The sequence below is a fragment of the Bombina bombina genome, chromosome 12 (assembly GCF_027579735.1).
Source record: "Bombina bombina isolate aBomBom1 chromosome 12, aBomBom1.pri, whole genome shotgun sequence".
Lineage (NCBI taxonomy): Eukaryota > Metazoa > Chordata > Amphibia > Anura > Bombinatoridae > Bombina > Bombina bombina.
In genome coordinates this window covers 129,338,032-129,356,043 of record NC_069510.1, presented here as the reverse complement: position 1 = coordinate 129,356,043, position 18,012 = coordinate 129,338,032, and the positions used below count along the sequence as shown (strand labels likewise).

Below are 18,012 nucleotides of genomic sequence, written 5' to 3'. Positions count from 1 at the left end.
TTAAATTCAAACGTTTTATTAAATTAAAGGGCCATGATACCCAAATGTTGAAACACTTGAAAGTGATAAAGTATAGCTGTAAAAAGCCGACTAGAAAATATCACCTGAACATCTCTATGTAAAAAAGAAAGATATTTTACCACAAAAGTTCCTCAGTAGCCACATCCCATTGTAAAGGACTTCTAAGCAGCAAATCAGTGTCTGTCCCAAGACAGCGAAAGGAGCGAGCATTCATGCACACTCATTTCCCTATTCAGTTTAAGGAAGTTTACTATGAAATCTCATGAGAGAGAAGTGAAATCCAATGAGATGACAGTAAGAGTTCATGACCTCAGCACTGCTGATGCTGATTGGCTGCTGTTCATTTCTTCATTTTCTGAAGAATAACTTTTTTCACAGAACTTACTCTGCTGAGCTGAGGAAGTTGTGAGGTAAAATATCTTCCTTTTTTATAGAGATGCTCAGGTGATATTTTCCTGTTCGCTTTTTACAGTTATACTGCATCAGTTTCAAGTGATTTAGCATATGAGTATTATGTCCCATTAAAAGCAGTAATTTAAAATTCAGAGAAAAAAAATAAAAATATATATTTCATCTATTTGGCAGCAGTGACCGTCTAAATCTCCCCATTACCAAATTTCAGTTTCTAGCCAGGAAATATATCTTGATATATTGTCTGTGACTGTCAATCTAGTGGAGTCGTTGTGAAAATGGAAAAAACGGTAAACCTTGTAAATAAATGTTTGTGCACTGGTATACAACACGCAGCCTTTAGTTCATTCCCGTTTAATACAAGAAAAAAAAATACATATGCTCTAGGGCGCTCAGATAAAATAAATAAACACGCTTTATTTTTAATGCTTTTTTTTTTTTTAAGCGCTTACCTCCGTCTTTTTAATTGCAAGATAATTGTGTTTTTATCACTGTTTGCTAGAACGATATGTTCCACAATTCTCTGATTTCTAGCATCTTAAAGATTTATCAAGGCCACATTTCTGATATATTTCCATCTTCTATAGGATCCCTAATTTACATAGAGCATTCATGGCTCCTCTTTTTTCCCCAGAATGCTTTTTGGGAAATTTACATAAATCTACAAATTCTTCCCTATAATATTCATAGTAGAAAGAAAAAAAAAAAAACTTTTTTTTGTACAATCAATACCAAAATTAAGTGAATCCACGTATCCGCGTTTGCGATATTCTGGAAAGCAGTGACATAAGTATTTTGAGCATATTCCAACTGTAGCTATACTACAGAAAAACATGGTTATTTCATTATTTTATAAAAAAGCCTAATTTCCTGCAAACTGGGTACTGGCAGACAACTGCTAGTACCTAACATGGCGGCTAATAGGTGGGCTCAGGGAGGTTGGGTGGATCCTACTCTATATACAAGTGTGCATAATACACGTGTGGTGCACAGAGGCATTTAGCGGCCTTCCAATTATCAAAAAGTAATGCCACAGCCATAAATATCTGCTATTTCTGAACAAAGGGGATCCTAGAGAAGCTTTTACAACCATTTGTGCCATAATTGCACAAGCTGTTTGTAAATAATTTCAGTGAGAATCTAAAGTTTGTGAAAAACAATTTTTTTTTTATTTGATCGCATTTGGCGGCGAAATGGTGGCATGAAATGGGACTAGAGCAATACTTTGGGCTGTCTAAAAAAAAAAAAAAAATATATATATATATATATATATATATATATATATATACACATATATATATATATATATATATATATATACATACATACACACACACACACGTCAAGGGATATTCAGGGATTCCTGACAGATATCAGTGTTACAATGAGGGGGGGAAAAATGGTTTGTTAATAGCAAATTAGTACTTATTGCCCTATAACTTTAAAAAAAAGCAAAAAACATGTAAACATTGGGTATTGCTAAACTCAGGACAAAATTTAGAAACTATTCAGCATTGGCGTTTTTTGGTGGTTGTAGATGTGTTACAGATTTTGGGGGTCAAAGTTAGAAAAAGTGTGTTTTTTTCAATTTAAAAAAAAAAAAAATCTTTTATCGTAAATTATAAGGTATATAACTGTATATAATATGTGTGGGTACAGTAAATGAGTAAGAGGAAAATTACAGCTAAACACAAACACCTCAGAAATGTAAAAACAGCCCTGGTCCTTAACCCCTTAATGACCGGACCATTTTTCAATTTTCTTACCCTTAATGACAATGGCTATTTTTACATTTCTGCAGTGTTTGCGTTTAGCTGTAATTTTCCTCTTACTCGTTTACTGTACCCACACATATTATATACCGTTTTTCTCGTCATTAAATGGACTTTCTAAAGATATAATTATTTTCATCATATCTTATAATTTACTAAAAAAAATAAAATATGAGGAAAAAATGGAAAAAAAAAAACACACTTTTTCTAACTTTGACCCCCAAAATCTGTTACACATCTACAATCACCAAAAAACACCCATGCTAAATAGCTTATATATTTTGTCCTGAGTTTAGAAATACCCAATGTTTACATGTGCTTTGCTTTTTTTGCAATTTATGGGGCAATAAATACAAGTAGCACTTTGCTATTTCCAAACCACTTTTTTTCAAAATTAGCGCTAGTTACTTTGGAACCCTGATATCTGTCAGGAATACCTGAATATCCCTTGACATGTATATATTTTGTTTTAGAAGACATCCCAAAGTATTGATCTAGGCCCATTTTGGTATATTTCATGCCACCCTTTCACCGCCAAATGCGATAAAAAAAAAAAAAAAAAAAAGTTCACTTTTTCACAAACTTTGTCACAAACTTTAGGTTTCCCACTGAAATTATTTACAAACAGCTTGTGCTATTATGGCAGAAATTGTTGTAAAAGCTTCTCTGGGATCCCCTTTGTTCAGAAATAGAAGATTTATATGGCTTCGGCGTTGCTTTTTGGTAATTAGAAGGCCGCTAAATGCTGCTGCGCACCACACGTGAATTATGCCCAGCAGTGAAGGGGTTAAATTAGGTAGCTTGTAGGGAGCTTGCAGGGTTAATTTTAGAGATCAGCCTCCCACCTGAAACATCCCACCCCCTGATCCCTCCCAAACAGCTCTCTTCCCTCCCCCACCCCACAATTGTTACCGCCATCTTAAGTACTGGCAGAAAGTCTGCCAGTACTAAATAAGAGTTTTTTTGTTTTTTTTAAATAAAAATTATAAAATATTTTAGTTGTGATGGACCCCTGCCTTAGCACCAACCTCCCTGATCCCCCCCTCCAGCTCTCTAACCCTCTCCCCTACCTAATTACCGCCATCTTGGGTACTGGCAGCTGTCTGCCAGTACCCAGTTTGGCCCCACAAACCAAAGTATTTTAATTTTATTTATAACTTTTATTTGTATGTTTAATTATTTCTGTAGTGTAGCAGCCCCCCCACAATACCCCCACCCCCTCCCAGATCCTTTTAAATGTAAAAAAAAAAAAAAAAAACTTTTTTTCCCCTTCCTTTTTCATTGGTGTCAGTGTGGCTAATGCGCGCATGTGCACGTGCGCCCACGCGCACCCGCGCACGTGCGCATCGTGCACACACGCTCCCTCCTCCCACCGGACAAAGGCACCATCACTACCGGTGCAGAGAGGGCCACAGAGTGGCTCTCTCTGCATCGGAGTCTTGTAAAGGGGTATTGCAGGATGCCTCCATATCGAGGCATCACTGCAATAACCTCAGAGCTGCTGGAAGTGATTGTGATCACTTCCAGCACTGTTAGACAACTGACGTACCAGGTACGTCCGTTGTCATTAACTGCTTGTTAATGCATGACGTACCTGGTACGTCAGTTGTCATTAAGGGGTTAAAAGGGACACTGAACCTAATTTTTTTTCTTTTGTGATTCAGATAGAGCATGCAATTTTAAGCAACTTTCTAATTTGCTCCTATTATCAATTTTTCTTCATTCTATTGCTGTCTTTTTTTGAAAACCAAGAATGTAAGTTTAGAACTCGGACCATTTTTGGTTCACAACCTGGGTTGTCCTTGCTGATTGGACAGCACCAATAAACAAGTGCTGTCTACAGTACTGAACCAACAATTGGATGGCTCCTTAGCTTAGAAGCCTTTTTCAAATAAAGATAGCAAGAGAACGAAGAAAAAATAATAATCTGAGTAAATTAGAAAGTTGATTAAAATTGCATGCTCTATCTGAATCATAATACAAAAAATTAGGTTCAGTGTCCCTTTAACGGTAAGAAAATTGAAAAATGGTCTTGTCACTAAGGGGTTTAATATAAAAGTCTGAAGACATGATGAACCTTATTATAATAAACATCACCCACAGGATACTAGGGAAGATGCCATAGTGACAGGAAGAATGAGAAACTTGTATAGAAACGTAACAATAGGAAGATAAAATGATTGGGAAAAGAACTGGAACAAAGCAAAAAGGAAAAGTTCACTCTTTTATATGTACAGCAGTCTAGACATTATTATATTTCCTTCCGGAGTGGTACAGAACTGCAGAAGTTGTGACGTTAGAATTTACCCCGGCTTAAATAAAAAAGTCTCTTGTGACGGATGTGATTTAGTAACTGTAAAAAGAATTATTATAAAACACTATCAAAATATTCCTATCTGTAAAATAAGTGTGCAATAAAAGACTATGGCTGGACCTTAGGTCTGGATTCCCATAAAAACAATGCCATAGTAACAATCTAATTTGTTAATAGAACTATAAAGTATCTAAGCATAAGTTAAAGTGATGGTAAATTTCAGGCTATAAGAATGTTGCAATGAAAACTATATTAGTTTGCAAGTAAAACCACAATTATATATATTTTTTTTTAAAGTGTATATATATATATATTTTATAATAAAAGGTTTATAATCCTAATTGGTATTGTCTGTTCCTCCGTCCCCCTTTATTTACTCTTTTGGTTGGGCTGTGATGTCACATCCACACTCTACATAGGCTTTCTAAGGGCTATAAAGGGGCTGGACTTCAAGATCGTCCCATGACACACACACTGATTGGATGTTCATTAGAATTGTCATAAAAAGTAGGCTGGTATAACATAACAGAAGCATTACTATATGCACTAATTTAACCCTTTAACATATGGATAAAAAAAAAAAAAAAAAAAGTACACGTATTACTTTTTTTAATGGCAAAGATTACATATATGAAATAGGATTAAGTTTACCATCTGAGTTTATGATATAAATTCTTCCAGAGTAGGAATTTTATTCAGTTACATTTTTACTTTGACATTTGTGATGCTATGGGGTGTAATTTGTATATTCAGTACATATAAACACACACAATCCTTTAATTAAAGAGTAGTGTCTGCCCAAGTCCAACAAGCTCCACAGAAGATGTGTTATGTTGTTGCATATATAAGAAAATTGTGAATGTGTTGCTGTATCAGCCCGTGAGCACCTGATATTCAAGGATTCTGTGAGGAATTATGAATTTCCATCTTTCCAAGAAGCGGTCAAATTAGATGAGAGATTTTTCCTAAAAGGCTATAATGTTCATTAAACAAGCTAAGCCAAAAGTAGCAGAATTGGATACAAAATAATTCCTGAACATAATATGCTTTTAAATTTATAACCACTTATTAGTAAGGGGGCAAACACTATTAAAAATTATTAAGAGACACAGAGGGATTCTGAAGTCAGACTTCAAAAAGTTTGAAAATATGTTGTTAACGTCCAATAAGCTTCGTCCATTGAACAACAAAGTCAGGCACACATTGACTTTGATATAAGAGGGGCAATATTAAATGAACAACACCTAGAAGTAATAAGTGCAATAATTTGGTATTATCTGAACGAGGAACATGGCAACCTCAGACAATCGTTTCGGCCTTCTGTGGGCCTTGTCTGAGGTTGCCATGTTCCTCGTTCAGAGGAAGATTGCCAGGTATTTCTGAGCTGGACTGACCTTGTTAGGCAGGATCAAACCAATGTACTATTGGACCAACGCTCCCAGGTGGTAACTCACCATAGAACAAGCTGCTGTTTGTTGAACGGCTCTCTTTCTTTATGTATGTGTATAACAACCCTGGAGAGGTCTCCCTAAGGGTTACTTTTTTGAATAATGCGATAAGATTAGGATAAAAACAAGCCTCTTGTTAAATAAGTTAGTAATTTGAATTATGGAAATGTTGATTTTTATTTAACGGTAAATATGGTATGTAATCAATAATGAATTTAAAGAGACTTTTTTTTTGTGTGTGCACTAAAAGGTTAATTTGGGATGGTGATATAATTAAGGGGCAGGTCTTAGAGTTTATATGGCTGAATGTAATGTTTGTACTAGAGACATGATTAAGGGCCGGTTGGGCCCAAAACATTGTCTTCTATTTTACCTTCTTTTAATTAATATATAATGTTTTAACTTGAAAATATACATACAGAAGCATAAAAAGACAGACTACAAACACTGTAGTAAAACTTGGACTTCTTGAATTACCTTTGCCTCCAAGAATTTATTAAAAGATCATCTCCCTGAATAGTAATCATAGGAAGATGGCATATTTTTGAACTCTAACCTTCTGTAAAGCATCTAGCACCCACGTATCTGAACCAGACTAACCAAATCTTTCTGAGGTGGGATAAACAAGCTCTACAAAACATTTGGATATTCACATCATCATTGTGACTTTGAGGAGGAGGACCAGCTATGTTCTCTATCGTGTGCTCGTACATTGTGCTTTCAGCCTTGTGTACAAACTGTTTCTATTGCGGGAGAAGCTCTGCTGATATGAAAATGCAAATTTTTTCTGTAATAGGGAACAAATATCCTAGCTCTACCTGTCAGTAACTAAAAGGGATATCACTTGCTTTCTGGCAAATTACGTCATCTAAAATGTCTAAAACAGACAATGGAAATACTTGATAAACAAGGCTTACCTCGGAAGTGGAGTCTGCCTCCAAATTTCATAAGCATAACGGCATGTCTGACCAGGTGTATAGCTACCATATTCATGGCATTCAACTTATATCATTGGGTATTTTTTTTTGTTTTGTTAGAAAAGGCGAGCGCTGGTGGCATCAACTTCAAGGGATGTTAAACATTAAATACACGCTAGAGATAGTGAAATATTCAAAGATTAGCCTTAGAATAATATTTTTTAAACTAACTAGTATGTTAATTTTATTTGTAGACTGTTGAAAAATCTTGTAATTACAAGGTGTTTACTGTCACTTTAAGGTAGAAAAGCAGTAGTTGGTCAGATTCTATGTATCCCCTCTAGAAGGGGAGGGGGGTCTCAAATGGTAATTACTAGAGGGGTTAGCCATGAAAAAGGTTTTAGCCTTTAGTCCACTTTCAAATAAAAATAAAGTGGTTATAAGGCGTCAGCCACTTTTAATAATCAACAAAATAAACTGAGGGATATTGTTCAGATTCTACATAAAAAACAGATTTGTCTGAAATAGTAATGTGAAATACAGCTTTAAGATTTTCACTGCTGACTTTTTTCCCCATCTGTTATCGTCTTTCTCACAACACCAGATCCTTGGAAAAAGTTAATGTTTTCCTCCATGAACAACCCACAAAAAAAAGTGATTAAAATGTCCTATTTTGGTAATTATAACATTTATTTGGCTTCCTAACTGTATTTCTTGCTATGCAAACTTTCTGTGCTTAGAAAGTCACCGAAATGCGTGGTCAACATATAAACTAAATACACGTGAGGGTTTTATAGGCATGATATGCAGTTGCCCTCTGACATATCTTTGTAATCAAGATTTTTATAAAAATAAAATTGTAAGAATTGTACAATATACTTTCATTATTTATTTTTCCCCTTTTTACGTGTAATTTAGCTGAGAAAATTGTAGATTTTCTAGATCTCAGAACTTAAAACTCACACTGCAAACTTATCAAGGCTAACCCTGCTACATGTATGTTCCTGATTGGCTTTAACAGATAACTGCAAAACATTGAACTTTATACTAACTTTATGACAGTGGTGATCCTTGTTTGCAGACTAAAGCCTAGATTGGCTCCTTTGAATAAACCAACTGATGGGTGGAGATTTGCTTTTGAAAAACAATTGCAGTAAGCAAGCATTAATAAGTTTTAAAACATCTAAAGCAAGATTCATCATGATTGCAAGTGGACAGGTCTGCAAGTTTAAAACTTGTCTTCCTGCAATTGCCACTTGTGATGCTGCATTGTGTGCCGGAATTGCACTACCAAGAGCAGGACATGCCAATCGCCCAAATGAGCAAGTGTCAGGGTGATTGATCTCGATACCTCTGAGGTGGCAGAGAGGCAAAAGAAGCTTTTTAAATGTGTGGCTGCAAACTCGCTTGTGAAAACCTGCTCTTCATAGCCTCAAAAGCAGCTTAATAAATGTACCCTTAGGCTTGGCTGATATATTATTCTATAGCAACACAACAGAAAACTAAATGTATGCTTACCTGATAAATTATTTTCTTTTGGAATGATGGTCCATAGGTCCCATAACATGTGGGATATAATTCACGCCACTAGAAGGAGGCCAAGAACCCGCACAAGATCTTAAAGGGATAGTAAAACCCTTTTTTTTTCCAGATAGAGCATGTCATTTTAAGCAGCTAATTTACTTATGTTAACAATTTTTCTTGGTTCTCTTGCTATATTTATTTGAAAAGGCAGGAATGAAAGCTTTGGAGTCGGCCTATTTTTTGTTCAGTACCCTGGATAGGGCTTGCTGATTGGTGCCTGCATTTAGCCATCCAAACAGCAAGTGCAACCCAGGTTCTCAACCTAAAATGGGCCTGCTCCAAAACTTTTATTCCTGCTTTTTCAAATAAAGATAGCAATAGAACGAAGAAAAATTGATAATAAAAGTCAATTAGAAAGCTGCTTAAAACTGCATGCTCTATCTGAATCATGAAAGAAAATATTTGGGTTTAGTGTCCCTTTAAATTCCCTCCTGGAATGTGAACTGCTGACAGGGAGCATTGATTCCGCTCTACCCAAGACAAAATCTCCGACATTTCCTGCATAGTCAATAGACTGCTGATGCATCCTTTAAGATATATTTAAGCCACCGCCGTGATATTGTCCAACTAGAAATGGATAAAACCTTTAACCTTAAGAGGGGCCAGGACTCAAGAGCCCAAAGAATTGCTCGGAATTCAAGAGTTGATTGGTAATCTCGCCTCCAGAGGTTGCGCTCTTCAAGAATACCAGACCACGCCACAGCCTCAAAGACTGGCATCCGTCATCACAATAGCCCAAGATGGGCAAATAAAGGACATCCCAAGGGTCAAAGAAGGACCTTGTATCCAACCAAGAAAGTTTTGTCTGACGGACAAAAACAGAGGAAGTGTAGATAATTATTTGACCACTAATTGAGCACAGACAGTTGAAGGGGTCGCAAGTGGAGACAGGCAAAGGGAGTCGCAATCATAAGACCCATTACCTCAATGCATTGAGCTACTGATGGAAATAAAGCACATTGCAGGGACAGGCACACATTCTGAAGTTTTATTCTGCATGATTCTGTGAGGAATAGATGCATTAGGACTAAATCTATGATGACTACTAAAAAGGACACCCTTGTAGCTGGAGATAAAGAGCTCTATTGAACATTGATTATCCAACCATGGTCTTAGAGGAAAGATTAATTCCTTAGAGGAAGTAGAGATATGCGGCTGTTTGCATGCAGAAATTGAAGTACACAACTATTGCAAAGTTAATTGACCTGGCATACTGAAACAGATTTGCAAAACAGACACAAAAAAAATGTACCAGGAGAGGTATCAGTAGGACACTCTTCCAAACTGTGACAGTTTCAGTAAAGACAGATTCACTGGGTTCCATTATGTGCAAAACTCACAAGTTTAGCAGAGTATGAACATCACACATACACTGAAAATGTAATGGTAGAGAGCACTCCACATTTGCCAATTTACACCCCTGACACCTGCAAAGTACATACAGGGTAAGGTATTACCTAGGTCCAATAATACAAATACTGACAAAATGCCCCTAAAGTGACCCCCTGGCAGCTCCTGCATTGGAACTCACCCCCTCCAGTGACAGGATCACAAATTGAGGCCGATTTGAGAAGAAAAAGGCAGACAGATGCTTTGAAGGCCTTTGCTGCAGTTCTGGATCGAGAAGAAAAAGACTGCAAAGCTAAAGAAGCGGGGCTACTGCCCAGAACAGTACCAGTACCTCAGAGAGGCTACAAACAGTGAAAAGAAAATTTATGCTTACCTGATAATGTATTTCTTTTTTGACACGATGAGTCCACGGATCATCTAATTATTATTGGGAAAATCACTCCTGCCCAGCAGGAGGCGGCAAAGAGCACCACAGCAAAGCTGTTAAATATCACCTCCCTTCCCTCCTACCCCAGTCATTCGACCGAAGTAAAGGAGAGAAAGGAAGCAACAAGGTGCAGAGGTGTCTGAAGTTTATAACAAACCAACAACCTGTCTATAGAACAGGGCGGGCCGTGGACTCATCGTGTCAAAAAAAGAAATACATTTATCAGGTAAGCATAAATTTTCTTTTCTTTTTAATGACACGATGAGTCCACAGATCATAATACCCAAGCTAGAGTACACAGATGATGAAGGAGGGACAAGACAGGAAACCTAAATGGAAGGCACCACTGCTTGAAGAACCCTTTCTCCCAAAAGTGGCCTCAGCCGAGGCATAAGTGTAAAATTTATAGAATTTTGAAAAAGTGTGAAGAGAGGACCGCAGAAGCTTTATTTTTGAATGCCCATGAGGAAGCAACAGCCCTCGTGGAATGAGCTGTAACTCTCTATGGAGGATGCTGTCCAGCAGTTTCAAAAGCAAAACCTACGATACTCTTCAGCCAAAAAGAAAGAAGTAGCCGTGGCTTTCTGTCCCTTACGTTTTCCCGAGAAAACCAAACAATGCAGAAGACTGACGAAAATCCTTAGTTGCCTGTAGGTAAAATTTTAGAGCATGTACCACATCTAAATTGTGCAGAAGCCGTTCCTTCTGAGAAGAAGGATTAGGACACAAGGAAGGAACAACAATCTCCTGATTAATGTTCCCGTCAGAAACTACCTTAGGAAGAAATCCTAATTTTGTACGTAAAACTACCTTATCCAAATGAAAAATAAGGTAAGGAGACTCATACTGCAATGCCGAGAGCTCTGACACTCTACAAGCAGAAGAAATAGCAACAAGAAACAAAACTTTCCAAGATAACAACTTAATATCTAAGTAATGCATAGGCTCAAACAGAGCCCCTTGAAGAACCTTAAGAACTAAATTAAGACTCCATGGAGAAGTAACTGGTTTGAACACAGGGCTGATCCTGACCAAGGCCTGACAAAATTATTGTACATCTGGAACGTCTGCCAGACATTTATGCAATAACATAGACAAGGCAGATATTTGACCCTTTAGGGAACTAGCCGATAATCCTTTCTCCAAACCTTCTTGGAGAAATGACAGAATTCTAACTCTGCTCCAAGAGTAGCCTTTGGACTCACACCAATATATATTTACGCCATATCTTGTGGTAAATCCTTCTAGTCACAGGCTTACGAGCCTGAATCATGGTCTCAATTACCTAATCTGAAAAACCCCCGCTTGGATAAAATTAAGCGTTCAATCTCCACGCAGTCAGCTTCAGAGAAACTAGATTTGGATGAAGGAAGGGCCCTTGAAGTAGAAGGTCCTTCCTCAACAGAAGTCTCCAAGGTGGAAGAGATGACATTTCCACCAGGTCTGCATACCAAATCCTGCGGGGGCCAAGCCGGTACAATGAGAATCACCGATGCCCTCTCCTGCTTGAGTCGAGCAATGACTCGAGGAAGAAGAGTGAATGGAGGAAATAGGTATGCAAGACTGAAATTCCAAAGTACCGGCAGGGCATCTATCAATACTGCCTGAGGGTCCCTAGACCTAGATCCGTACCTCGGAAGCTTGGCACTCTGTCAAGATGCCATGAGATCCAATTCCAGCTGACTCCATTTGAGAATCAGGTTGGAAAACACTTCCGGATGGAGTTCCCACTCCCCCGGGTGAAAGGTCTGTCTGCTCAGGAAGTCCACCTCCCAGTTGTCCAACCCTGGGATGTGGATCGCCGACAAACAGCAAGAGTGGGTTTCTGCCCACCGAATTATCTTGGCTACCTCTGTCATTGCTAAGGAACTTAGCATTCCTCCCTGATGATTTATGTAAGCCACTGAAGTTATGTTGTCCGACTGGAACCTGAATAATGAAAGTTTAATTTTGATTGAGTGTCCCTTTAACCTATTGGCGCAGCTCAGTGGGAACTGAAACTATTCCCATTGGCGGCACATTGGCTCCTGACTGCACGTGTAGTCTCCTTAATCGGCTCGTGACTGCATGTGTAGTCAGTGAGTGGGACAGCAGTGTGTTTGCAGTGTGGGCAGTAGTCAGTCGGACTCACCGAGCTCTGAGGGTGGCAGCTTAAAAGCTGAGCTGAAGTCAGAGTTGTTGTTTTTTTGCAGCTACCTCCTAGTAGTGCATTGCTGCTCCTGCTCTTGATATATGTATAGGAAGGGGAACTTAAAAATGCGAGTGTCTTTATCTAATATTCCACCAAATATTCTGAAATAGTGTTCATCCCATCAACCTCATACAGCCCATTAAAACAGTAAGTAGCCATTGGTGTTAAACTTTTTTTTAATTCTTGCACACTTACATACTGTTACTTGTAAATACATTTCATTATTATATCATTTATGTATGTGTCCGTATCTCTTAAAACAAGTTAGTTTAACCTCCTGTTTGCCAGTACAACTGAATTACTGTGTCGCGAAATGATGTAGGTCTAAAAAGTGTCTCACCAACATAAAAAGTTTGGAAAGCTCTGCACTAGAGGGACAGGTCAGCTGCAATCAGGAGACACTAGAGGGACAAGTCAGCTGCAGTTGGGTTACAGAAGAGGGAGCCACTAGAGAGACAAGCCAGCTGCAGTCAGGAGACAGAGAAGAGGGAGCCACTAGAGAGACAAGCCAGCTGCAGTCAGGAGACAGAGAAGAGGGAGCCACTAGAGAGACAAGCCAGCTGCAGTCAGGAGACAGAGAAGAGGGAGCCACTAGAGAGACAAGCCAGCTGCAGTCAGGAGACAGAGAAGAGGGAGCCACTAGAGAGACCAATCAGCTGCAGTCAGGAGACAGAGAAGAGGGAGCCACTAGAGAGACAAGCCAGCTGCAGTCAGGAGACAGAGAAGAGGGAGCCACTAGAGAGACCAATCAGCTGCAGTCAGGAGACAGAGAAGAGGGAGCCACTAGAGAGACAAGCCAGCTGCAGTCAGGAGACAGAGAAGAGGGAGCCACTAGAGAGACAAATCAGCTGCAGTCAGGTTACAGAAGAGGGAGCCACTAGAGAGACAAATCAGCTGCAGTCAGGAGACAGAGAAGAGGGAGCAACTAGAGAGACAAATCAGCTGCAGTCAGGAGACAGAGAAGAGGGAGCCACTAGAGAGACAAATCAGCTGCAGTCAGGAGACAGAGAAGAGGGAGCCACTAGAGAGACAAGCCAGCTGCAGTCAGGGGACAGAGAAGGGGGAGACACTAGAGTGACAAATCAGCTGCAGTCAGGAGACAGAGAAGGGGGAGACACTAGAGAGACAAGCCAGCTGCAGTCAGGAGACAGAAGAGGGAGCAACTAGAGAGACAAGCCAGCTGCAGTCAGGAGACAGAGAAGAGGGAGCCATGAGAGAGACAAGTCAGCTGCAGAAGGGAGACAGAGACAAATCAGCTGCAGTCAGGAGACCGAGAAGAGGGAGCCTTTAGAGAGACAAAGCAGCTGCAGTCAGGTTACAGAAGAGGGAGCCACTAGAGAGACAAGTCAGCTGCAGTCAGGAGACAGAGAAGAGGAAGCCACGAGAGAGACAAGTCAGCTGCAGTCAGGAGATAGAGAAGAGGGAGCCACTAGAGAGACAAGTCAGCTGCAGTCAGGAGATAGAGAAGAGGGAGCCACTAGAGAGACAAGTCAGCTGCAGTCAGTAGACAAAGAGGGAGCCACTAGAGAGACAGAAGAGGGAGCCAAGAGAGAGACAAATCAGCTGCAGTCAGGAGACAGAGAAGAGGGAGCCACTAGAGAGACAAGTCAGCTGCAGTCAGGAGACAGAAGAGGGAGCCACTAGAGAGACAAATCAGCTGCAGTCAGGAGACAGAGAAGAGGGAGCCACTAGAGAGACAAGTCAGCTGCAGTCGGGAGACAGAAGAGGGAGCCACTAGAGAGACAAGTCAGCTGCAGTCGGGAGACAGAGAAGAGGGAGCCACTAGAGAGACAAGTCAGCTGCAGTCAGGAGACAGAGAAGAGGGAGCCACTAGAGAGACAAGTCAGCTGCAGTCAGGAGACAGAGAAGAGGGAGCCACTAGAGAGACAAGTCAGCTGCAGTCAGGAGACAGTAGAGGGAGCCACTAGAGAGACAAGTCAGCTGCAGTCAGGAGACAGAGAAGAGGGAGCCACTAGAGAGACAAGTCAGCTGCAGTCAGGAGACAGATGAAGGAGCCACTAGAGAGACAAGTCAGCTGCAGTCAGGAGACAGAGAAGAGGGAGCCACTAGAGAGACAAATCAGCTGCAGTCAGGAGACAGAGAAGAGGGAGCCACTAGAGAGACAAGTCAGCTGCAGTCAGGAGACAGAGAAGAGGGAGCCACTAGAGAGACAAGTCAGCTGCAGTCAGGAGACAGAGAAGAGGGAGCCACTAGAGAGACAAGTCAGCTGCAGTCAGGAGACAGAGAAGAGGGAGCCACTAGAGAGACAAATCAGCTGCAGTCAGGAGACAGAGAAGAGGGAGCCACTAGAGAGACAAATCAGCTGCAGTCAGGAGACAGAGAAGAGGGAGCCACTAGAGAGACAAATCAGCTGCAGTCAGGAGACAGAGAAGAGGGAGCCACTAGAGAGACAAATCAGCTGCAGTCAGGAGACAGAGAAGAGGGAGCCACTAGAGAGACAAATCAGCTGCAGTCAGGAGACAGAGAAGAGGGAGCCACTAGAGAGACAAATCAGCTGCAGTCAGGAGACAGAGAAGAGGGAGCCACTAGAGAGACAAGTCAGCTGCAGTCAGGAGACCGAAAAGAGGGAGCCACTAGAGAGACAAGTCAGCTGCAGTCAGGAGACAGTAGAGGGAGCCACTAGAGAGACAAGTCAGCTGCAGTCAGGAGACAGAAGAGGGAGCCACTAGAGAGACAAATCAGCTGCAGTCAGGAGACAGAGAAGAGGGGGCCATTAGAGAGACAAATCAGCTGCAGTCAGGAGACAGAGAAGAGGGAGCCACTAGAGAGACAAATCAGCTGCAGTCAGGAGACAGAGAAGAGGGAGCCACTAGAGAGACAAATCAGCTGCAGTCAGGAGACAGAGAAGAGGGAGCCACTAGAGAGACAAATCAGCTGCAGTCAGGAGACAGAGAAGAGGGAGCCACTAGAGAGACAAGTCAGCTGCAGTCAGGAGACAGAAGAGGGAGCCACTAGAGAGACAAATCAGCTGCAGTCAGGAGACAGAAGAGGGAGCCACTAGAGAGACAAATCAGCTGCAGTCAGGAGACAGAAGAGGGAGCCACTAGAGAGACAAATCAGCTGCAGTCAGGAGACAGAGAAGAGGGAGCCACTAGAGAGACAAGTCAGCTGCAGAAGGGAGACAGAAGAGGGAGCCATGAGAGAGACAAATCAGCTGCAGTCAGGAGACAGAGAAGAGGGAGCCACTAGAGAGACAAATCAGCTGCAGTCAGGAGACAGAGAAGAGGGAGCCACTAGAGAGACAAATCAGCTGCAGTCAGGAGACAGAGAAGAGGGAGCCACTAGAGAGACAAGTCAGCTGCAGTCAGGAGACCGAAAAGAGGGAGCCACTAGAGAGACAAGTCAGCTGCAGTCAGGAGACAGTAGAGGGAGCCACTAGAGAGACAAGTCAGCTGCAGTCAGGAGACAGAGAAGAGGGAGCCACTAGAGAGACAAGTCAGCTGCAGTCAGGAGACAGATGAAGGAGCCACTAGAGAGACAAGTCAGCTGCAGTCAGGAGACAGAGAAGAGGGAGCCACTAGAGAGACAAATCAGCTGCAGTCAGGAGACAGAGAAGAGGGAGCCACTAGAGAGACAAGTCAGCTGCAGTCAGGAGACAGAGAAGAGGGAGCCACTAGAGAGACAAGTCAGCTGCAGTCAGGAGACAGAGAAGAGGGAGCCACTAGAGAGACAAGTCAGCTGCAGTCAGGAGACAGAGAAGAGGGAGCCACTAGAGAGACAAGTCAGCTGCAGTCAGGAGACAGAGAAGAGGGAGCCACTAGAGAGACAAGTCAGCTGCAGTCAGGAGACAGAGAAGAGGGAGCCACTAGAGAGACAAGTCAGCTGCAGTCAGGAGACAGAGAAGAGGGAGCCACTAGAGAGACAAGTCAGCTGCAGTCAGGAGACAGAGAAGAGGGAGCCACTAGAGAGACAAGTCAGCTGCAGTCAGGAGACAGAGAAGAGGGAGCCACTAGAGAGACAAATCAGCTGCAGTCAGGAGACAGAGAAGAGGGAGCCACTAGAGAGACAAGTCAGCTGCAGTCAGGAGACAGAAGAGGGAGCCACTAGAGAGACAAGTCAGCTGCAGAAGGGAGACAGAAGAGGGAGCCACTAGAGAGACAAGTCAGCTGCAGTCAGGAGACAGAGAAGAGGGAGCCACTAGAGAGACAAGTCAGCTGCAGTCAGGAGACAGAAGAGGGAGCCACTAGAGAGACAAGTCAGCTGCAGTCAGGAGACAGAGAAGAGGGAGCCACTAGAGAGACAAGTCAGCTGCAGTCAGGAGACAGAGAAGAGGGAGCCACTAGAGAGACAAGTCAGCTGCAGTCAGGAGACAGAGAAGAGGGAGCCACTAGAGAGACAAGTCAGCTGCAGTCAGGAGACAGAGAAGAGGGAGCCACTAGAGAGACAAGTCAGCTGCAGTCAGGAGACAGAGAAGAGGGAGCCACTAGAGAGACAAATCAGCTGCAGTCAGGAGACAGAGAAGAGGGAGCCACTAGAGAGACAAGTCAGCTGCAGTCAGGAGACAGAGAAGAGGGAGCCACTAGAGAGACAAGTCAGCTGCAGTCAGGAGACAGAGAAGAGGGAGCCACTAGAGAGACAAGTCAGCTGCAGTCAGGAGACAGAGAAGAGGGAGCCACTAGAGAGACAAGTCAGCTGCAGTCAGGAGACAGAGAAGAGGGAGCCACTAGAGAGACAAGTCAGCTGCAGTCAGGAGACAGAGAAGAGGGAGCCACTAGAGAGACAAGTCAGCTGCAGTCAGGAGACAGAGAAGAGGGAGCCACTAGAGAGACAAGTCAGCTGCAGTCAGGAGACAGAGAAGAGGGAGCCACTAGAGAGACAAGTCAGCTGCAGTCAGGAGACAGAGAAGAGGGAGCCACTAGAGAGACAAGTCAGCTGCAGTCAGGAGACAGAGAAGAGGGAGCCACTAGAGAGACAAGTCAGCTGCAGTCAGGAGACAGAGAAGAGGGAGCCACTAGAGAGACAAGTCAGCTGCAGTCAGGAGACAGAGAAGAGGGAGCCACTAGAGAGACAAGTCAGCTGCAGTCAGGAGACAGAGAAGAGGGAGCCACTAGAGAGACAAGTCAGCTGCAGTCAGGAGACAGAGAAGAGGGAGCCACTAGAGAGACAAGTCAGCTGCAGTCAGGAGACAGAGAAGAGGGAGCCACTAGAGAGACAAGTCAGCTGCAGTCAGGAGACAGAGAAGAGGGAGCCACTAGAGAGACAAGTCAGCTGCAGTCAGGAGACAGAGAAGAGGGAGCCACTAGAGAGACAAGTCAGCTGCAGTCAGGAGACAGAGAAGAGGGAGCCACTAGAGAGACAAGTCAGCTGCAGTCAGGAGACAGAGAAGAGGGAGCCACTAGAGAGACAAATCAGCTGCAGTCAGGAGACAGAGAAGAGGGAGCCACTAGAGAGACAAGTCAGCTGCAGTCAGGAGACAGAGAAGAGGGAGCCACTAGAGAGACAAGTCAGCTGCAGTCAGGAGACAGAGAAGAGGGAGCCACTAGAGAGACAAGTCAGCTGCAGTCAGGAGACAGAAGAGGGAGCCACTAGAGAGACAAGTCAGCTGCAGAAGGGAGA

General features: G+C 42.4%; 1 protein-coding gene across 1 annotated transcript in view; it reads right to left on the bottom strand.

The window, feature by feature from the left end:
• Window positions 1-18,012, bottom strand: part of EXOSC2 (exosome component 2) — a 93,826-nt gene that overhangs the window by 60,738 nt on the left and 15,076 nt on the right. The gene's annotated exons all lie outside the window — the stretch shown is intronic.